At 36.0% G+C, this 24,830-nt stretch overlaps 1 long non-coding RNA gene across 1 annotated transcript in view; it reads right to left on the reverse strand.

Annotated features, from left to right (window-relative positions):
- Positions 1-1,938: 1,938 nt before the first annotated feature.
- LOC120491445 (uncharacterized) overlaps positions 1,939-24,830 on the reverse strand; it is a 106,497-nt gene continuing 83,605 nt past the window's right edge. Inside the window, exon 3 of the long non-coding RNA XR_016169011.1 lies at positions 1,939-4,111. This is a non-coding gene — a long non-coding RNA (uncharacterized LOC120491445). The remainder of the gene's footprint in view (positions 4,112-24,830) is intronic.

A 24,830-nucleotide genomic window follows, 5' to 3' on the forward strand; every position in this document is an offset into this window, starting at 1 on the left:
CTAATCAACCATAACTAAGTGTTGCTAATCACAGCCACAGTCAGGCTTGCGTATGGTTCTCCTCATTCGGAAAAACATTCAGCCAAAGTGAGAGGAATATTTGACAGTATTTGTGACAGAGTAACAAGCTGTCTGTTGAAACTGAAGTCCCACTTTGTTACTGTTCATTGGTTCAGCTGCACCTATAACTGCAAGTTACGTTAAGCTGCATGTATGTGTGTGGTAAAGTGCAAATATGTAGGAAAATATGTTACTCAATGCACTAAAAGGTAAAAAAATCCATATAAACACTAAAGGAAAAAAATAAATATTCCGGAATTTAAAATATGTATCATTGCATGGAACATTCCATGAAAGTGAAGGACAAGCTTTGTTTTACTTGTCAAGCTTAATAAATAATGTTTAAACAGTCTATGTCTAGTGTTATTGTTTCTTTATAAAGACTTTGAATACCGGCTCTTCTCACACTTCTCAAACGCAAATTTGAGTGTTTTTTTTTTTTTTTTTTTTTTATCAACTGAAAAACCAATACAATCCCACACACTCATAGTCTGACATAATATAAAGCAGACTTGGGAAACATGATGATGAGAAAATGATAAGATGTGGCACAAAAAAAAATGGACTAAAATTAATATTGACCTCTTGGGGGGGGGGGGGGGGGGGGTATTTTATTACATTTATAATGTAATAAAATATAAAACACTTTTACATATACATAAATGCCCACTTTATGGACCATATCTCAGATTTATGTTCCATTCTTCCAAAAGTTCTATTTCAGGGGAACTTATTTCCCTGAGAGTTTTAGTCCAAAGAGTCCAAAGAGAACAAAATCTAGGTGCCCTAAAATTTCTGCAACAAAAATATAAATCAATCAATCTTCGCAGGCAGCTCAGACACATGTCGTTTATAGCACATGACCCTGGTAACGTAGGGATTGAGCAAAGCACCTTTAATTGCACAATAGATGCAGGAGGGTATTGAGTGTGAGAGACGTGGGCTGTGGCACAGTGTCATTTTTAAAAGTGTGTGGAGGTACAGTGTGTTCTGTGCTTTATCTCCCTCTCAGACATCCTTGATAAAAAGACAACTCATCTCACTCAGTCTACTCTTTGGCTGGTCAACTTTGTTCAAAAAAAAACTTGGAAGGTATGAGGGTTTGAGAATAGGATGGAGAGTGAAGACCATGCCACTGATAATGAATTTTGAATCATTATTTATTGCCTTCTCTATACTGCAGTGAGCCGCACAAAAGTTGCATTTGAAGTGGCATATACCCTGAATAACTGCATTTAGGGAGACTAATTTTGCGCACACACACACACAGACACAGATGCATTTTGAATTTAATAGAATTTAAATAATGTCATGAAATTATTGTTTTAAATAAGAAATCTGAAGTAATTAATTAAAAAAAAGATTTTAGTAAGATTTTTTAAAGAAATTGTTACTTTTATAAAGCATGAATGCATCAAATTGATCAAAAATGACAGTAAAGAATTTTTCATTGTAACAAAAAAAAACATTTTCAAATAAATCTATTAAAAATGTATCAGTTTCAACAAAAAAAATTAAAAAGCACAACTTATTGTTTTCAATAATGATAATAATAAATGTTTTTTGAGCACCGAATTGTCATTTTAATATGATTTCTTGATGATCATGTGATGCTGAAGAACTGAGTAATAATGCTGATTGTTTTGTTTTGTTTTTTAAATATGAAAATTCAAAAATGTCTTTTAAATTGTACTAATATTTCACAATATTATGTTTATCAAATAAATGAGATGTCTTTCAAAAACATTTTAAAAAACCAAATCGACCCCAAACTTTTGAACAGTATAACAAAATATCTTCATGAAGTTGGAAGTCTTAAAATTTCAACTATGTATTCAGTGAGCGATAGGATTTTTTTTTTTTTTTTTTTTTTTTTTGCATACAACACTAAATCCATCGGACTTGATTTCCTCCCTCCAGGGGAAACATTTCCCCTAAAGCTCTTAAATTGATCTTTCCCAATTAAAAAACAAAGACCATTGATTACACTTTCAAAAAATACCTTGCTTTCAATTATTTCAAGCATGCATCTGTAATTCTTGTTGGCTTAGGCTTGCTTAACACGCTCTGCAGCCTCTCATCCATTTTTCCAGACAGAGCTCATCCAATTATGAGAAATAAGAAATCTCCTTAAAAGGCAGGTAAGCTTTCAGTCATGAAACCTGCTAAATATCCCATGAACAACTGATATTTCACCACTTGCAGGAAACAATGAGCTTTAAAAGAGATGAAGGGTTTGATGGTGTCGTTTATCAGCTGGATTAGTTTATCTTACAACAAATAAATACTTTTTAAGGTTGTTATGGTTATCAATTTTAACAACAGTTTAGTCCATTATATAACCTAGATCATTAGAACCAATGTGGTTGTTTTTGTGACACAAAATATCGTTAAGGCAATTGTTTAAGATCCTGCTAATACAAGACACTGAAGAATTTCGAAAGGAATCTGGTGCTTAAATTAATGAAAAGGAAGTTGCGATAGTTTTTTCCTCCCAATTGTGGTGCATATCCGAGTGAAACAGCTTCTCGAACAAGAACAAATGTAGGGCGGGACTTGATTTTGTCAAATTGATTGGATTGTTGTGGTTTGCTATTTCTGTGACCTCACGTGAGTGACAGGATGCCCCACCCTCACACCATTAAACACATTATCAGAGAAGAGATGTTGCTGCAAAAGGGAGGGGAAGCTATTTTGGTTCAGGATTATGAGGGCACAATGATCCCGCTGTAATAAATACAGTAATGTTCCATTAAAAAAAATACGACTTTTGCCAATGTTGTTTTCATGGTGACTTTAAAAAGACTTCCAAAAAACAAATTGAACACCCACAGTTTTACCTTCACAGTAGTCTGTATAGCCCTCCCAGCCACCGCTCGTCAAGCAAACAATTTGATCACCGTCAGAAATCTCTCTCTCTCTCTAAAATCTGTTTCACGCACAGCTCAGAAATTTGACATCCCCTCTGAAGGGGTTAAGAGCATACGCATAAGAGCGTAGTCTTATCTCCACGGAATCTGTCCATCACACCTACCAGACTGAGCACCAGTGTGGGAGAAGCCTCTGAGAGAGAAAGCACAGAGAACACACCTGAACAGCTGTGCTCATGTTTTTCTTCCTGCGACTTTGTAATCCTTGCTTATTTGCTAATGTCTCTTAAAATATTGTAAAGTGTCACCCTTATCAAAGCTGCCCAAACTGTGGTTTGTGGGTCATCTAGATTTGTTTGTAGTTTGTTTTTTGTTTTGTTTTTTTATGACAATGACTGACAAATTTAATGATCTTTTTTATAAAGGCAGACCTATATTTTAAGACCCATTTATACTGTCAAGATGATGTTCGGTTAGTTCCTGTCGTGCCTGCATTAATTTGTTTTCCCCATGGCTACATATTAGTTTTCATTCAGTTCAGCTGTTCATGTTTAGTCCCCTCTCATACTTCCTGTTTGTTTGCTCATTGTTCCGTGTTGTTGATGTTTTATTGTGAGTGTTCCTTCGAATTAGAGATCAGAAAAGGCCTACTGTGACAGACCACAGAACCTATGAAGTTTAAAAATTGACTCACCAATGTGCCTCCTTTTCCTCCTCCCAGAGAACCGGAATGAGCTGTATTTGGGCTGGATGCTGTGGCACGATGTCCTCCTCTCCCTTACAGCCTGAGTGCCCGAGGCACCTACCAAACTTGTCCCAGAGCCGGCCACCATCAATCCCCCGGAGTTTGTGCGCACTGCTTAGTCCATCTCAAAGAGCGAGTCGATCTGCCAAGTCGACCTCTGCCAAGCCGATCTGTGGACGGCGGATACAGTTCCCTCCCTCGATCCTTCGCCTTATCCGTCGGTCCTATCCGGCTATCTGGATGCTTCGGTTCCATCCGGAAATCTTCCTCTTCCAATGTTCCCAACTGACTTCGCTGGTTCCATCCAGCCACTTGAATCCACCGGCTCCACTGGTGTTGTCGGCTAGCTCAGTGCGCCTCTTCAGCTCTGCCTCAGGCTTGCCTTTCACCAGTCCCTGGCTGCACCTCGGCCTCCAGGCCTATGTCTCAATAGTGTCTTTAACATAAAAAGCAAAGTATTGCATACTGATTAAAAATGCATGTTATATTGCTTAATTTATGTTTTATTGGAACAGTTGGGATATACAGATTAGGGTTTTTGCAGAGTTTAGTCAGTCAAATTTATGAACATCATGATTTAAATTTACGACCTACACAAATTACGAAAAATAACTTCCTTTCAAAAGTATTTTTTATTGAATTTAATTATTGAAAGGTTTCATTTTCTTAAGAGTAATAAACTGAAGGCTGCATTTTCCTAATATTTTTATTTAATTATCACGAATCACAATAAATGTCAAATCTGTATTTCTTTCAAGTTAAAAGGAAGATTTTTGCTCCTAACTGAAAGTTGTAGAAACCAGAGGGTTAATTGTGGTTTTAAACTACTCTTTATTGTCAGAACATATCATGACAAACACTTGCCAAACAGGTGAACATTTCACACAAATATAGAACATTCAAACATGTAATTTTTTTTTAACAAAATTAATATCTTTATTGGAAATGATTTTTTTTTAAGTTTCTGAATGTGCTTATGGCACGTATCTTCATAAAATGAATTAAAAACAGTATAGCCTAAACTAAATACATTAAATACCGTAATTATATTCCATTAGTCAATTAATAAATTGTCTACATTAACAATATAATAATATTCAATATTCGATGATGTATATCCCAAATTTCATGGTGCTGTCAATGTACTACGCTAACGTTACAGTAAATACCGCGCTAAATGATGGGAATTTGTAGACGTAAAAGCCTTCTTACTTGTATAGTTGCGCACAGTGTTTCTACTGTTTGTCAGCACTGTTTCATCTGCCTTTAAACTGGTTTAAGTCACTGAGACATTTGTGTTCTTCGCTGAATTCAAGCGCTTCTCGCTGGATCTCGTGAACGTGTGTTGTGTTATTTGTGTGTGTATATATATATATATGTAGAGTTCAGATGCAAAAGCCTCTAAGTGCCATTTGAAATTTTCTTCTAGAATGATCATTTTTATCAAGCTTGTATATTTAAGTTCAGTGATTTCACTTAAATGACAATGATAATTACCTATTAATTGTTATTTAAGTGAAATTACTGAACTTAAATATACAAGTTTGATTAAAAAAATCATCATTCAAGAAGAAAATTTCAAATGGCATTTAGAGGCTTTTGCATCTGAACTATTCATATATATATATATATATATATATATATATATATAATTAATTATTAAATATATACATGCATGCATATGTATTTCTATATGCAAAATAATCATACACAGCACACACACATATTATGTAAACACAAAATTTTATTTTGGATGTGATTAATGGCAATTAATCTTTGCACAGCCTAGTGAAAAGTAATGATTTTTTAACAATAAAGCATGAAAAAAATAGGCTATTCAAGTACACCCCAACAAAATCAAGACTTCATAAAAGGGCATAATAGGACCCCTTTAAATTCTCATGCAATTGTCTGCTACTTCAATTAAATAAATTAGAATCAAATTTGTAATTTGAAAGGTGCTATCAATTTATTTCCCAATGTTCCTGGTTTATAGAGAATTTATAGCTATTCCTGTCCTTAATTTACATTCAAAAGGACGAGCTACAGGCTTCATCATGCAGAGGGCAAAGCCAATGCAACAAAGATCCACTTCTAATTACAATCACTGTGGCATTTTCATAAACATTTGATTGCAATATCATCTGAGAGCAAGAGACTTTTCCCATTCTTACTAATGAGAGCCATCATGCCAGACTGCCACACTAAATTAATTGCATTTTGAAGGAAACGAGAGGGGAAAAAATGTGGAATTAATTCAAGGAAGTGTTGGAAAAAAAAATAAACCCCCCTTTTTTTCATTTAACCAGCTCAAATCCACAAGGAAAGAGAGACGGGAAGAACGACGGGGAGCTATGGAATTAATTGCAGAAAGAAACTGAATGTTGGGCTTTGAGATGAGATATGAGAAAAGAGCAAAGGATTATGGGATTGGGGAGGGCCACAAAACTGAGAATGGAGTCAAACACAGAGATTTAAAAAACGCAGAATGAAAGATGCAAGTGTAAGAGAAATATTTCTCTTCTGTACCTGAGCAAAATGCTAATATGTGAGAAGAACAAAAGAGACACTAGACTGGCTGTTGCATTTGTTAAAGGAATAGTTCACCAAGCAATTACAATTGAGTCATCATTTACACACCTTCACGCTGTTTTAAACCTTGGAACACAAAAGGGGATATTTTAAAGACTTTTCATGCAATTACACTGAATTGGGATGCAAAACCAAAAATGAAATTAAAATGAAAACTATCATAAAAAATGTCCACTTCTGAACCAGATTTGCAATTCCCATTCAAACCAGATCAATCTAAAACCATTCCCTTAAGTAGATAATTTAGCTAAAATGACCCAGTCACATGCAGTGTTCTTTTATCAATTGAAAATTAACAGAACTTGAAATCTGTCAAGCAAAAACTGTCTAAACTTCATCCGTTTAATGTTATTAATTTCCAGAAGCAACTTGATGTACTATCTGCAAAAGTAATTCACTCACTCAATGTCAACCTGTCCATCAACCAGACATCCTTCGGGACCAAACAACCCGGCAGGGCACAGCGTGCCACCAGAAAAAAGTGAACCTTTCGAGAGCAACAGCCCCATGAGACAGGAGACATGAAGTCATAAAAGGGGAAAGCAATTAAAACAGAAGAGTCACCTTGGCCTTCGCTGCATTGAACTGTCAGAGCTTAGGAGGGATCTCCAAATATTTCTCCCTCCTTGATTGATGACAGGTGATTGGGGCGCAGTCCCGCAGACCCACACCTCTGTTATAAAAGCGGCCACCTCAGCAAAATGTAATTGAGCCGACTGCCTCGGTTCATCAAAGCATTACGTTATTGGTCTGATTAAGGTTATTAAGAGAGGCAGAAGAGGAGGAGGTAGCTGGCAATATAGGAATTTTAGGCATACATCCATTTCTCCAGAGCAAATGTTTTTCACTTAAATGCATAAATGAGCAATTGAAAGCGGTCAATGCTAAGATCAACCCCTGTGTGGCTGTGCAATTAACATGGGGGTTTAAAACTCATGGGGCCCCATCTGATATGCACAGTGATTCTGACAATGTGAAAGTAATGTGTTCGTTGAAGGGGGGATGAAACTGGAGTTAGAGGTGATTTTACGGCTGTCATTGAAGACTTCTAATGGGCCACCCAAGAGCGTGTTGCTTACGCTGGCAGACTTTATTTCATTACTCATTCAAGCAGAGGGATGGTCAGCGATACCTATTAGAAGTTTTAGAAAAATCAGTTTATGCTCAGAGCCTACATGCATAACATTAACATAAATTTGTTGCAGGAACTGCAAAGTATCATCTACTGGGGTTCCACGATAATTACTCATAATAGCAGACATTGAATTAGCGTTAGTTCTTCTATTCTATTCTATTCTATTCTATTGCTCAAAACCGAGAATTGCAGCTGTTAATGTTTTGCCAAGTATGCCAGTACGCCATAATTTTCCAAATGTTTTTCTATCTATCTATCTATCTATCTATCTATCTATCTATCTATCTATCTATCTATCTATCTATCTATCTATATATATATATATATATATATATATATATATATATATATATATATATATACACACATACAGTACACATACATATGACCGGTTTCATTGACAAAGCTTAAGCCTAGTCCCAGACTAAAATGCATGTTTTAGGCATGTTAATGAAACTTAAAAGGCCTAATTTAAAGGGGTCATGAACTGAGAAATACAATTTTCCTTGAACTTTTGACATATTAGAGGTCATAAAAATACAGCCCATTCTCACCCCCAAGGCTTCACCTAACTGACGCCTTGGGAAGCATTTTGACCATGCTTCAATATCAGACACTTTAGGCGCCCTTTAGCGTCAGTTAGATGACGCCCTAGGATCACGTGTAACCCTACCCCCCACCCCAGACCTAAACCTAACCGCGTCATCTAACTGACGCTTTCCTTTAAATTGTATTATAATGGGTCTCTGTTGAATAGTCTCACCCCTCACAATATGTACAGTAGGCATTAGTTCATAGCAAGTCTTTAAATGCAAAATGGTTGAACAAGTTGTCATAATATGCATTCCATTAAAGAAATTGTCTTATGTTCACATTGCTCCTTTTGTTTTGTTTTTTCTCTCTCCTTTTTTTTTTTACTTTCTTTTCTTTCTCTATTGCAATGACATGGTCTGTCAGCAAATTACAGTACAAACTGTAAAAGCGTAAATGTGAATCTTGTCCAGTCTCTTGCAATCAAACTCCCACATAAACCAAGGTGTGTAACCTACAATTTACAATAATTGTCATCAAAACTTTAGCCATATAGTTTAAATCAGAACATCCCTTCAGAGTACTGTTATATTGACAACATGACTAAGCAACTAGTCTGTTCACAATGACACAAGGATTTGTCATTCTGAGAAGATGAGATTAACTAAATTGAGCAAAAGACTGACTTTAGCAGAAAATCCATTGGGGTTTTGCTATTTGTACAAATTGTTTTGAGAAATGCATTGCCTGTTTTGCACGTTTCGTGGAAGATTCGAGAAATGTACCAAAGCGACTGAGAAATACTGTAAATATAAAGCTATAATCAACACTTTTTAAGATTATTTTATCTTGAAAGAGAGCTGTAATTGTAAACACGTGCTAAAAGTGTTCAAGAGAGCTCCACATGTAATACTAGCTAGTTCATGTGCAAATATGTTAGCCAAACACAGCAGTGTGCATTTACACTGAAGTCTCACAGCAGACACGCCCCTTCAAACAGAACATTTAAATAAAAAAAAATCATACCAATATTATAAGTGCACCATAGGAAATATTATACAACAATGCAGTTCATGACCCCTTTAACTAAGGCCTAATCCTGGCTTAATCTTAACCTTGTCTGTGAAACCAGGCCACAATATCTTCTTCCAGGGAGTCCTGGACAAGATCTTTAATGAATAGGAGATTCAAAAGAAAAATATTTTTGTAATTTTTTTTGTTATCAATTTAATGCATCAGTGCTGAATAAAATTATTCCTTTCTTTTAATGTCTCAAAAATGTTTTTAACAGTAGTCCATGTGTATTTAAAATGCTAGAGTGGCACAACGCTTACCAGTGTACAGTGCAGTCATTCAACTGGAAGCTAAGGACCTGGAAAGTTGAATCCAGAGTTTATCAAGTGTTAATGCAAGGACATATTTTACTGTCGTTGATGAGAATATCAATCAAACGCCGGGGGGTTAATCAAGGTCAATGAATTAATTGATTTATTTTTCATAGTGGACAGTGAAATTGAGAGTCATGGAGGTTTATTCTCACATTGTCCTTTCATTGAAAAACAAGTGGTGGTGAAATTGACGGCTAATTAGAAATGAGGGAGATTGATGGTGCCAGTGAAGCAAGAATGACTGGTGATGCTGTAATGGTGCTCTATTTTCAGAACATATACAGTCGGCTACATGCTGATCATCTTTTTCATACAAGCCACTAAAATAACACCACTCACCAGAGGTTTCTAAATATAATCCACACTTTTTCTCTTTGACTGACAGTTAGCAAAACTTCTGTGGCTACTTCCTACTTCTGTAAGACACATGCGAGATGCATTTTTAAACCATACAAGGGCTTGGCTCCAAGTAGATAATTTACTCAAGTTTAAATGCGAAGCAGCGCTGTGGACTCATTACATCTGCAAAGCGGCAGCTGAACTCACAGGTGCATTCAGTGTGTAACGTAGCACATTATCAAAAATTAACAGAAAATCAGTCAACTAAGAAAATAAATGAGTAAGTTAAAAAGAAAGTTTAAGGGAGTGAGCTGACTGATAAACTCATAAAAGTGACAGCAAATGTGTGGATTTGTGTTTCTCACTACCAAGAAAGAAGGGAATCGTCCCTTCTTTCTTAATCCATTTGGATCCAAATTAATTGGAACATTTCATACTATAAAAAATAGTTGGAACATTTATATATATTAAAAGAAGCTGTTAAATAGCTGTTAAAAGAAGATAACGCCAGTAGACTATGGAGTACCGCAAGGATCGGTGTTAGGCCCTCTGCTATTCTCAATATATATGCTGCCACTTGGTAATATTATAAGAAAACATGGAATTAATTGTTATGCTGACAACACTCAATTATATATTTCATCAAATTTGTATGACTTTAATATAGAAGGATGTCCTGTTACTTTATCCACCACAGTAAAAGACCTGGGTGTTATACTAGACCGCAACTTGTCTTTCGAAAATCATATTTCATATGTTACAAGAAACATTGGCAAGCTACGTAAAATGCTATCTGTTTCTGATTCAGAAAAGTTAGTTCATGCATTCATGACCTCGAGACTAGAATACTGTAATGCTTTATTAGCCGGTTGTCCTGCATCCTCAATAAACAAGCTACAGTTAGTGCAAATTGCAGCTGCTAGAGTTCTTTGTAGGTCAAGAAAATATGATCATATATCACCAATTTTGTCAACTCTACACTGGTTACCTATTAAGTTCCATATCAATTACAAAATACTACTACTGACCTATCAAGCCCTAAATGGTTTAGCTCCTGTGTATTTAATGGACCTTCTAACGACCTACAATCCATCGCGTTCTATAAGATCACTAAATTCAAGGCTTCTGGTCATTCCTAGGATATCTAAGTCCACTAAAGGAGGGAGGGCGTTCTCGCATTTAGCTCCAAAACTCTGGAATAGCCTTCCCGATATGGTTCGAGGTTCTGACTCGCTGTCCCAGTTTAAAACTAGATTAAAGACGCATCTCTTTAGCCAAGCATTCACATAATGCTTACCTTCTATTCCTCTGTTGAATCAGATCGAATGCATTTAATATTACAAAACTTGAAGAGTCTGTAGGTTATTTGTATTGGTTGCATATTATTATTATAGTTTATTTAGATAGGGACAGATACAGATAACATAGATACACTTTGACAGTGATCTGATGTATGTATCAATGTTTTTAGCCAAAGCTAATTTACAACATTAGTCCCTAGAAGGGCTTTTTTAATAAAATGTAATAAAATACACGATAAAATACATGAGCAATGCAATACAATAAGGGCTTTTTGATAAAATGCAAGGGTAAAAATACTAGTATTTTTAGTATTTACAGTCATTACGTTCCTGTCTATTTTGCGTGAATGATTGGTGTTTGGGCAGAAATTGTGTTTTGCGGTACGTGGTATGCAATACGGAACCGTTGCCACTGAAAATGAATTAACGCACCAGTGGGGCTCAACAGCTTTAGTCAAACGGGTCGGCGCGTATGGTTGGGTTGCAGAGAGATTCTGAAATTGTGTTGTTTTTTTGTTTTTTTTAAAGTTTTTTACATCATTATGAACATCAGCTAATTATTCATGCTAATTATTTTCCATTTGCCTTTCTGCTGTCACGTCCCGAGAAAAATGGCGTTCGTCAGCTCCAGTTTTTATCCAGCCTCTCAAGGAGACTTCAGATCCCTCAACACCTGCGATGAGACGACAAAATGCCTGTGAAGAGACGACTCAACGCCGCGATATGTTTATATTAATTTGTATATGTTTACTCTAAATTATTACATGATTAACTAAATGTATTTTTCCATGTACTTTTCTGTAATGCACTTTCTGTAAAGCTGCTTTGAAACAATTGTTAAAAGCGCTATACAAATAAAATTTGAATTGAATTGAATAAAACCCAAGACCAAATCTGCATTATTTACAATTCAGAAAGTATGTTCACAAGAATACGAAACTTGGCTCTGAAGAATCATGTTTGAATTCTACAGGGACGAAATGATGAGCAGTTAAATCTACAGCCGTCAACTTGATAATAGGATCCTCAATTTTCAAGACATTCTCCTGTCCCTGGTGTGAGAACCTTTGGTAATTACTAGAGATAGCACAACCTGCTGGCAGCCATGATGGATCGAGAGGCACGTTTTCTGAGCAATTTTCCTTTGTACCGTGTGTAATTAAGTGAGAAATATAATGTAGTGAATTAATTAAGATTAATGGTGCCGCTTTCAACAGACAGATTAACAGCAATGTTTTAATGTTCTCATATTTCACCTTTTATGAGGGCGGGAAGGGTGAGTACTGTCCCCCAAATGGTCTTAACTTTCAAAAGATTCCAGACGGGGTGATAAGAGATTGACTAAATAGCAGACCGGCATGGTGGGGCTTTTAAACGAAGGGCATCTTAGCGTCCATTCATTCAAAAACTGTACAACTTTCAAAATAATGATCTAGCATGTTAGGGGATATGGCATCAACAACATTATTTCGGTTTCAAATGAGCTCAGATCACAATTTTGTGTTGTTTGACATATTACTGTGATGCTGCATGCTGATACAAGAATGTCTGGGATATGTTGGCAGCGTATTAAGCAGGAACCAAATGTAAAGCTCAGTGTTTGAACAGCTCTCCAGATATAATTATATTCTCATAGGAGACTGGTGGTGAAGCAGCGATGTGGGGCAATAATGTAGCTGAAAACTGTTTGCTCAGCTGATACTGTACAGCAACTGTCAATATACTGCTGAATTTATAATGAAAATCCAAAAGACAACCTATAAATACACTTCAAACTTGGTGATTTGCATAAAGTACACTGCAAGATATGAATAAACCATCTATAGTCTACATGATAACTCAACATTTTTCTACAGTAGAAATGTATTGTAAACTGTAGTCTAAGATACTATATATAATATGACATAAAATATTCAAGACAGCTGAAAACCCATCTCGTCTATGGGCACTTTACCTCATCATAAAAAAAACATTCTATGCTTCTCACTTTCCTTTAATTCCACCCTATTGTATCGTAAATGCACTCTGAGCAATGTCTGAAACTTGGAATTTTGAGAACTTGAATCCTCTTCGCCATGAATCGCTTGATGTATCCTCATTTGTAAGTCGCCCTATAAAAACGTTTGCAAAATGAATAAATGTAATGTAAATGTACATAATCATTTTAAAGAGTAGTTCACCAAATAAATTAAGGAAAAACTACTCTATGGGCTTAATAGTGTAAAAGACTAATTTTAAGAACTTTTATTATGCTTTTTGTCCTTTTTGGAGCTGAACAGTGCCTGGTCACCAATTACTTTCATTGTAAGGAAAAGATCAGCATAAATATTCTTCAAAACATTTCCATTCGTTACATAGAAGAAAGAGTTATTCATTGACCTTTTTTGGAACGACATGATGGTGAGTAAATCGAATTTTCAATATGGGGTGAACTATCCCTTTAAATGAAATATTATAATAATCTTTCGCAGATAATACAGAGGAGGGGGGGGTCAATTTTAAATTCAGCTGTTTTTAACGAACACCAACAAACAAATTGCATTACATCCATTTATCAAATTGGTTAAAAACTAATTAAGGTCGCCCATGGAAAACACATGTGGACCTCTGGTATAATAACCTCCTTGAAAAAAAAAAAAAAAGAAGTAAAATATAGCTAATCTGAATCAATGAAATGGCATGGAAAATCTAGATGAATTGGCTTAAGGCTTTGTGTCACATATGATGGTGAGAGAACCACATAATGAATTAATGCACAATTAGCATGAAGTCATTATGAGCTATGTGTGCTGAACCGCACAGCCAGCGTGACTGAGCCTCTAGTCAGGACACACGAGACTGAAAGGTCAGAGTGAGGAAACGTGGCATTTTATTAACTCTTTACATCAAGGCTTCATCTTTTAGGAAAAAACTAAGTCACAAAAGTGCTTATATAGCTGCTAAATGACTAAACCAATGACGTTGACATATACAGATCGTGGAAGATGATTCACAGAGTTTCTTTTTTTAAAGAATGCGTTCCATGACTATACAAGATAATGACAAATCCATGAATAGTTGAACATTAAAAAGATACTGAAAGCAGATGACTATCTTTCAAGTCTATCATATTCAACTTCTTTTCATATTGATTCTTTTCAAATTTGACATGGATAACATTCTGAGATTAAGAAGTGAATGAGAGCAATTTATATGTCTTTTCTCATTTAATTCCATTAAACAGCATGAACTTAAAAATGTAAAACTGGTAAAATGTGCATATTTTGTTGCTCCTGTCTAGCTCTGCAGGGGAACTGATTCAGATTACAGAGTGTGACAGTACATAAATCAACATTGTCATCTGTAACCTGTGAATGCACAAGTTTTAAAAAAAAACAGGAAAATGCTTGCTTGATTGTTTGGTTTTGTGTCAGAAGACTGTTAGACTTGTCAGAGTGTTGTTTCACAGTCATTTATCAATCATTTGAACAGCACTGCTTTTGTCGTCTGCCACACAAGAGAGAAACATTGACTCCCTCACCTAAATGTGTATATAGTACATACACGTTTGAAGTTTTCTGTGTGACATATATTATGTGTCATCTGGACATAATATAATATTGCAAGCAAGACTCTAGTGGAATAATAATAATCTTAAACCTTCCAATGCAAACTGCATGATTGTAACAACTCATTTTAGGAAGACTATCCACGGAGACTTTAAAAATAAAGGGATTATATTCTACACATCATGAAAGTCTGAATAAAAATTTTAAATTTAAAAATTTTAATAAAATAAACTTAACATCTTAGAATGGTCCTGGTAAGGATGTTTAAATAGGGAACACTAAACGGTTCAATGTATGTTGTCTGTTGAGCTATGGTTATTAAAATATTATATGAAAATAAACATGTCTTTGAAGCACATTTAATTGATACATCTAAGCACTCTGAAAACCCTTGAATAAGCCATCTTCTTTCAAGCAGAGCTGTGTTTTACATGCTGGTCACACTCAAGAAACGTAAGAGATTATAAAGAGTAGTAAAATAGTCAAACATGACAGGCATAAAAATTCTAAAATGTGATGGGTCTTTTATGCTGCTCTCAAGGAGCTGTAAAAAGTTCATTATCCACACTAAATGTGCAGGCGAAGAAGTGTCCAAAAGGTTTTCTGTTAGGATGTTCTTTTTTTATTTATTTAAACAACCAGTATATGCATTTAGGGGTGTGGTCCTGGTCAAGACAATTTCCTGAACTCCAAACTGAATATCAGAATGGGGAGGGGGGGGGGGGGGGTAGGGGGGTTGTTGGTGCCAGACAGGCCAGTCTGAGTATTACACAATCTGCTCAGTTACTGGGATTTTCATGCATAACCATTTCTAGGGTTTACAAAGAATGGTGTGAAAAGGGAAAAACATCCAGTATGCGGCAGTCCTGTGGGTGAAAATGCCTTGTTGATGCTAGGTCAGAGGAGAATGGGCCAACTGATTCAAGCTGATAGAAGAGCAACTTTGACTGAAATAACCACTCGTTACAACCGAGATATGCAGCAAAGCATTTATGAAGCCACAACACGCACAACCTTGAGGTGGAAGGGCTACAACAGCAGAAGACCCCACCGGGTACCACTCATCTCCACTAGAAATAGGAAAAAGTTGCAAATATGCTCTATTGGGTTGAGATCTGGTGACTGTGGGGGCCATTTTAGTACAGTGAACTCATTGTCATGTTCAAGAAACCAATTTGAAATGATTCAAGCTTTGTGACATGGTGCATTATCTTGTTGGAAGTAGCCATCAGAGGATGGGTACCTGGTGGCCATAAAGGGATGGATATGGTCAGAAACAATGCTCAAGTAGGCCGTGGCATTTAAAGAATGCCCAATTGGCATTAAGGGGCCTAATGTGTACCAAGAAAATATCCCCCACACCATTACATCACCACCACCAGCCTGCACAGTGGTAACAAGGCATGATGGATGTTCTCATTCTGTTTACGCCAAATTGGTTAAATATTTTGGTCAACGATTTGTTCTAACTTTTGCCATTTAATTGAGTCAGAACTGTTTACACTGTTTTCACTTGCGAAAACAAAATGGTGGTGATGTGGGTGCAGAATAAGGGGAGATAATATTATAATAAGTTTATTTTTTGACATACTTGCAGAGAAAGGCTTACTAAAACAAAGTCACTTGGTTGTTACTGGGTTGGTTCACATTTTCTGGGTTGGTTGATGCACTGGGGACGCGATTATAGCACTTAAACACACAAAAAGTCTGAATTTCATGATATGTCCCCTTTAACTCTTGAAAAAGTAAATCCATCTCACCAGCTAATTAGTCTTCGACAGAAAGGCTATAGAACTATAGGGAAGTTCAAAGACAAAGATGACTGCTTGTTTCTCTGGCGCATAAGGTCTATATAGGCTTGGAGCGACATGGTGGTGAGTAAATGATGACTCATTTTTGAGTGAACTAACGCTGTAAACAAAACTTTCTATTGAACCCCATAGCTATCTAGGAGAAACAACTGAGCTATTACAGACATCTCATTTATATTATTTCTTTTCTCAGTGGGTGGATCTATAACACATGTCCCACCAGGAAGCGTTTTTTTTTTTTTTTCTACAAAGAAAACACTGAAAAGGATAGTAATACAAAATTCTACTAGACCATCAACAATTTCATAACCCAGCGAACCTGGACATATTTGTTAATCTGCCTTCTGTTTCACAAGCTGTCTCCTCCGTCACGACACCAGAATTATTTAGAGTCCCTGGCTGTGTGGAAACAAACACTTGTCGCCATGCCAACAGGGTTGCCCACTGCTTGGCAACAATTTGAAAGCAGTTGGGGGGGGGGGGGGGGGGGGGTCATACCTTTGCAGGCATTGACTTACGACAGAGAATGTCCAAACCATGTTTCATAAATACAAGGCATGAGCTCATTTCACAGTATCAGAAGATTTAGAGGAGCTTCAATCGGTGCCGCCCACCATGGCCAACCAGTCAGGCTCCAAATAAGGCTTTGGTATACATAGTGTTATTATTCAGTGATGCAATCTGAAAGGATAATACATATAATAAAATAGCTTTATCTGAGAGTCATAAAAAATTCTAGGCCATTTTCCATGGATTTCCTCATTGCAGCTATTTGATAAAGGCCTTACCCAATGCCTGGAGCTTACAACTAACCTGGGATTTCTCATGTGCGCCCATGTAAAATAACGGAAAGTCACATATCCGACATATAAGGATTAAAAGACATCCTGTAGGAGTAAAAGACTCCCCCACTTAAGGATTAATTTCAAGATTTAGTGAGCACAAGCAAAATAAAAATCAGAAATGAATGCAAACATGAACATTCATGAAGCCTGTGCTTAGTATGTAATCTGTGTTTTTATGGCAGTATGTTTCATAATGTTTACTGTAACTTAACAAGTTGTTCCAATTTCTTTCTTCTGCTAAACACAAAGGAAGATATTTTAAGGAATGGTGGTAAAAAGACCATTGACCATTGAAATATCTTCGTTTGTGTTCAGCAGAAGAAAGATATTCATACAGGTTTGGACAGAAGAGTGTAGAGTGTAGTTTAGACTGTCATTGCTCTGTTCTATAATGTGTATCAGTAAGCAAATAAATTATTTGTTTTTGCCTCCATTTTAAATATTACTTTTGCCCTTTTGTGGTTCACATTCAGTTGTTACACATTGAATAATCATAGCCTTGGAACGGCTGCCTCAAAACAAAATATTTCCAGATAAACACACTATCATTATGTTGAGTAAAAGGGAAAATAACCCTATTGATATTCTAAAGAGTGAATTGGGGTTAAGGTCGAAGCAAGATTGTCTGCTGGTCCTGCAAACAAATTAATCAGATTTTGCATCTGTTGGGTTGTGGGTAAAAGAAAAAAGCTTCCAAAGACACTGGCAGAAATTCTGTGTACTCATTAGGCTAATTGCGTCAATCTCCACATCCTCTTCCCCCTTCACCTGCATGCTTATCAGGCACAGCCTTCGTATTGGTGACAGGTCAATTGCTTGGGCAACGAGCTTCAGTTTAATCGCTCGTCAAATGGAAACAGCCACCAATTGAGATCTGGTAACTGGAGTTCAATGAAATTGCTCTGAGCTAATGCTAGCACCCTATTATTCAACTCTTTCTCCATTCCTTGTGTCCCGACAACATAGGGCATGAAAAATCGGTTATCTATGAAGAAATGCAGCCTTTGATGATTGGATTTATGATATAAAATCAACACACACACAACCATGAGTCACTAACTCAAGCAACAAATATTGTTAAACTGTTCACCCTGTACTCAAAATCGACTCAAACTGCTGAGATTATCAAAGTGCAACTGGCACACTGTGCTAAAAGAAAAAGGCAAATAAAATGATTATTTATATGAAAGGATTGCCATTGAACCTGTGAGCAAACAGCAAAGCAAATGCCACTACTCAAGAGACTTTCTACCCGGTTTGCCTGATTTTATATTGGAGATAAAGCAGCAACCTAACACTGTATACATAGTTAAAATAATACATTTCAATACAAAATAATAAAAACAAATATATTATGATACAAAAATAAACCAAAATTAACTTAAAATCAAATATGTACTATAAAAAAAATAAGTTAAATGAAAAAAAAATGTATTAATGTGTATTATTTTCTAATACATTTCAATATTTTACTTTTTTTTTTAAATACATTAAATGTAAATCATCCTTGTGATGGTAAAGCTGGATTTTCAGTATCAATACTCCAGTCTTCAGTGTCACATTATCCTTCAGAAATCATTCTAAAATACTGAACTGGTGTTGAAGTAACATTCATCATTATTATTATTACAGAGTCAAAGTAAAACGTTTTTTTTTTTTTCAGGAATCAGGATTGCAGGAACAGTAATTCATTTGAAATCGCAATTGTGTAGCAATGTAAAATATTTAGTATCACTTATTACTGATCCCAAATATTTCCCAGATAGCAAATGACATATGGCCCAGTTGTGGCCTACATCTCCCATGTTCTTCAGGCCCACATACCACATGGAATGACACTGATGACTCAACCTGAATGTGGCTGGCAATAGCATATATATCCGGACCTCATCTGGGCCAATTATGGCACATGTGGCTCAGTTCTGGCAGCAGCAAATGTCACATGGGCCACATCTGGGCCACAAACAGGAGACCACAACTCAACACTAAAACTGGCTTGATGTGTGTGGGCCAGATATGGTTCTGCTGCCAGAACTCTGAATCCTCGATCATCTGTCCAATAGCTAAAAAGAGCAATCCCACCTGCAACAACCGGCCGTGGCATTAACAATAAAAGGCTTTGAAAGGCTTATTCTTTCCCAGCTTCAAGAGGAGGTCAGTTTGCACGTTGACCCCTTTCAGTTTGCATACAACTGGCACAGAGGTATGGATGATGCCACATTAACACTGATACATGGCACTTATTCCCATCTTGAAAAGCCCAGGTCATTCATTAGATTGGTCTATTTGGATTGAGTGCTTTTCACACAGCGCAACCTCACCTGATGGGACAAAAACTGCTCCAAATGGACGTGAACCCACACCTTATTCACTGGATCCTGTCTTTTCTGACAGATAGAAAGCAGAGGGTCCGAGTCAACAGTCACCTCAGTTTGTCCAAGACAGTCTCCACAAGGCTGTGTAATCTCACCAGTTCTGTACAATATACACCAGTGTTGTGCCTGAACGGGTTTCATGACGAGGATGGGAAAAATCTAACATTTCTGTGCAAACTTTGCCCATCGATAAAATGATTGTTGAATTGTCTGTGGTTGTATATGGGCTGTGACTACCCTATCTCACGACCAATTCGTACGAATTCGTATGAGTGATTCAAAAGTGGCTAAATCGTACTAATTCATATGACCTCACTCGTACGATTTGTCTAAACCCACGTGATGGTTATGTTTAGGGGCGGGGTCAGGGGTAGGTCATTCGTACGAATTCATACGAAATTGGCATATTCGTAAAATATGTACGATTTAGCAAAATCGTACTAATTCGTACGAGTGAGGTCGTACGAATTGTTACGAATTAGCCACCTCGTAAAATTCGTAGGAATTCCCGTGAGATCGGGTTGGCTGTGATGGTAGTAATAATAATAAAAGGCTCGCAACATATGGAAAAAAAAAAACTATGACCTAGTTCATTTTTTGAAGTATGAACTATGAAATGAACAAGTTCATTTTAAAATGTGTGAACTGAACTTTGAACTTGTTCATGTAGAAAGCGAACTTTCCCACCACTGCTATAAACTACACTCTAAAAAATGCTGGGTTGTTTTAACCCATCTCAGCCATTGGGTTAAATGTTTAAATTACATTTTTAACCCAACAACTTGGTTTTTCCATATTTTACCCAAATTTGGGTTAAAACAACCCAGCATTTTTTAGAGTGTAATGACTGCAGGTGCAATAACCCATGTATAATATACATTAAATATTCAGATGACACTGTGATCATGGACATCCCTAATTCACTACGAGAGTTACAGACTGAGATGGACATTTTTGCGGAGTGGTGCGAGAAGAACTGTCTTAACCTCAATCCCTCTAAAACAAAGGAACTGGTTGTTGACCTCCACAAAGATCCCATCATTCCCACTCTACAACCAGCCAATAGCAAGGGTTGATCCCATCATTCAAGGGTTGATCCCATCACTCCCACTCTGTAGTCAACAACCAGCCAATAGCAAGGTTTGAATTATATAGATACCTCGGGACAATACTTGATCACACGCTTACCTTCCAACTAAACAGTGAAAACATTTTGTCTAAGAGTCAGCCTCTTTTTCTCGAGGAAGCTCCGTAGACTTCATTGTAGCTTTCTACAAATGCTTAATTGAGTCTGTAATAACCTTCAATATACCAAGCCGGTTTGGATCACCATCCAACATCCATCGCAACACACTAAAGAAAATCATAACAATGAGTAGTAAAATAATCGGACATGTGCAGGAACCACTTATCAGTATTTATAACAGGAGGACAAAAATAAAAGGTTCACAAATAGCCTCAGACACCGCTCGCGCACAACCACTGTTGTCTTCCTTCAGGCCAGAGATACAGATCACTCATATTCAGGACCGTAAATATATCATGTATTATTACTTATTTATATAGAACTTTGTGTGGCATATTGTGCTGTGTTTGTGGAACCGTAAACGCATTGATGGTCAGCACGAATGAAGTTTCTAACGGATAAATAAAGTTCTTGAATTGAACTGAGCCATACAGTATGTGCCATAATTGGCCCACATGAGGCCCAGATATGTATACTATCTGGGTTGAATGGTATATATAATGACCACTATCACACTACACTTACGACACATTCATAGATATAAGAGAATGTTACATTAAGAAGACGAAATTAACTCATGCCCTTTGTGTCTTGTTAACGTTGATCCACATCAGGATGTTTCCCTGATCTCATTACCCCCTTGCTTATTGTTTCTATCCCAAAAGGGAACAGAGACGACATTGGCAAAACATGCAACACTTCCTGTGAGCTATGTATCAGAATACATTTACAGTTTGAAGCAAAGAAGAGATCATTTGCACCATAAGTGTTCTTTTATCAAGTGAGAAAAGGCAAACGTCTCCCTCAGTGCCACCCATTCAGAAGAAAGCCAAAAGTTAATTGGCTCCTTCCTGGTCAGCTGGGATTGGTTTCAATTAACAGCCAAAACAGCTGTTAATTTTGAGCCACAAAGAACGTGGTCTTCTGTTTAATTGTTTGCAGCATGGAGACTTGCAAGCGCAATCTTAAAGAAAAGAATGAGTCTGGGAGGAATCAAAAACGAGTGGATATTTTAATTGCCTCCCTCTCTCTGAAACATATCTTGAGCTTGTGAATTACATGTTCAGCATTTCAATGTGCGTCTATATCATCTCACTGAGATTGTTTGATTCCAAGAGGCTGATGACTGAATCTCATCCCACAAAAAAACGGCCAAAATTCAGCAACCGAATTAGTATGTTTTTATTAGTATGTCTTATGTTTTTAAGATCACTTCAATGTTGCTAAAAGGAAAGTTTTTACAATTTCTGATGACAAACATGGTACTTACAGAAATGTATGAAAGTCATACTTGTTATGATTTCCTTGACAAATTACCAGCCTTGTTTTGTTTATCATTTTTCACTTTTTTAACAGCTTTTAAATGGTTATTTCACATCATTATTTAGTGTGAAATAACTCAAGATGTTGTTACTCATTCATTAGCTCTGTCAAGCATCACTCTCTCTGTTGACGGAGTTGTGACGGAGTGTTGTGAGTGACGGACTGCCTTTTTCTTTTCTTTAACAATAAGATAAGCAAAAGGGAAAAAGTTTCCCACACAATTGGTTTCTTTTTAACATGCAATCTTGCGATGTGAAATCCTATTTATGAAAAATAGTAAGGCTTGTCTTCCTATAACAGTGAAGGCTTATCTTAAAAATATTAATGATGTTTATGCACAAATAATGTAACATTCAACTTGAACTGTTTTGATGAATCAATAGTCTGCGTGATGTATTGATCCAGAAATTGGGTCTATGTGAGTATTTTCTCATCTCCGAGTAAAAACTGAAATGATTTTTGAACATTTCTAATATCATTTTTTATCATCATATTCAATGGCACAATAGCTAAGGGATGCTATTTTGCTTTTAGACAATGTCTCCTGAAATATTTGTGATGTACAAATTTTAAACTTATTTCCCACAAATAGCAGAGCTTGATTTCAGCAAGTGCAACATGTTCCTGTATCAACATTTTTGTTAATCCTCACTCTTAAAAATATTCAAGATTTTTTAATCACAAATTTTTTTCTTTTGTCAAATAAACTTAAATAATTTATTTAGTTCAGATAACTTATTCTTTTGAGTTTGATGATTAAATCAATCTCTTTAATCTCTCTCTTTCTCTTCAATCAACTTAAAATTAAGGCAACCAAGTTATTTTTTTTTTTTTACTTTTAGTAATTTTTTTAAGTTAAACCAACAATATATATATATATATATATATATATATATATATATATATAATTTTTTTTTTTTTTTTTTTTTTTTTTTTTACAGTGTGAAACAATGTTCCAATCAATCAATTAGATTTGAGGGACAAGTTCATGTCAAGATTACAACCAGGGTTAGGTGCTTCGTCATCAGTGTTATTCATCATTTACCACCAATTTTACATTTTATGGGGTTAGAATTACATTTCCGGACAGAGTCAATTATGTTGACTCTGGAATTTTGTAATTTGTTATAATTATTCATCTATTTGAAAATACAGTAAAAACATCAATGTTGTGAAATTTTATTACAATTAAAAAATGTTTTCACATTGATATTACCATTTCTTCTAATTGTCTTGTTGCCTTTTCTTTCAGTCACTTCCCCAAAATAGGACGGTGGGCTGAGAAAGAATGACCTCCAGATGAGGAATCTGAAATAGGACATACTTGCTAACCAGAGTTGCAGAGTTTGCTTTTCTGAAGTTTGAAACAAGATGTTCCCCCAAGCATAAAACATAAATCCCCAAAACATAAATATCACCAAGGGCCCAAGAGAAATGGAGCCGGCAGTAAGGCACTGGTGTTATAAACAACGCCACATACAAAAATATGCTAGTAACCTTTAAAAAATACACACCTGCACATCTGTCATCTTATACGTGTGGAAACTTTTCTATAGGTGACAGTATTGTAGACTTTTAAATGTCACATTTTGTTTCTGAAGTGAAGTACAATGGGTGTCGTCAAGTTGTTGATTTTTACAGGAGTGTTTTGTTCAAAGAGGCAGCAAATATAGGCTACCTAAAATATTTTATATTAAATTTAATGATCTTAGCACAATTATATGTCCCGTTTTTTTTTTTTTCAATAAACAACTAATGTGCACTGGAATTTGAAATAAATAAATAAGCCCAGAATCCTCAGAAATACACACATCTATGAGAGTTCTTTGAGAGCTATCATTTAAATAATGACAACATTCAACTGGCGGAAGGAAATGTGAAATTGAATTGCATTGAACAAAAAAAAAAAAAATCACCAGCAAGGGCTCATAAACAATATTAACATTGAGCAACTGCAGACAGACAAAGAAGAACACTGTATTACACATTCCTAAAATCAATGTACTGTACGGTGAAAAGAGACGAACCTCCCTGTCACCTGATCATCATCAATCTTCATATTTATGAACTTTATTCTTCATCTTCCTTCCTGCAACCAAACATCAGTGACACCTACATAATAGATAAACAAGAATTGTTGATTTCTATTTTTTTGGCGACTTTAAAGGGGCACTCATCGGGCCCTATTTCAATGATCTAAGCGCATGGTCTAAATTGCATGGCACAAGTTCACTTAGAGCTTGTTCGAATCCACTTTTGCTAGTTTAACTACAGGAAAAATGGTCAGTGCATTAGGAGCATGGTCTAAAAGGGCTGGCCCTATTCTCTTAATGAGTAACGGGTGTTTTGGGCAAGGCATGCAAAAAAAAAAAAAAAAAAAAAAATCAGAATCTATCAGAATTTTATCATTTTATCAGAAAATGATCAAAACTCTTCCCCCTTTAAATGTTTTTAAAAATCTTTTATTGACAAATTTAAAGGAAACGTGTGCGTGTTTTGTAAAGTAACGTTTGTCCATTTTAAGAGCGCTGGGTAAAATTGTGTGTAAGATTGAGTTTTATGTATTGTAATTTATGTGAAACTTTTTTGTGCTGCCATTTTGGCCAGGACTCCCTGGAAGAAGAGATTTTTATCTCAATGGGACTATATAAATAAAATGGAGCCGGCATCGCCATTTTATTTATAAATAAAATAAATAAAATCTCCTACTCCCTTTAAAAC

The sequence above is a fragment of the Pimephales promelas genome, chromosome 6, assembly GCF_988280905.1.
Source record: "Pimephales promelas chromosome 6, fPimPro1.hap1.1, whole genome shotgun sequence".
NCBI lineage: Eukaryota > Metazoa > Chordata > Actinopteri > Cypriniformes > Leuciscidae > Pimephales > Pimephales promelas.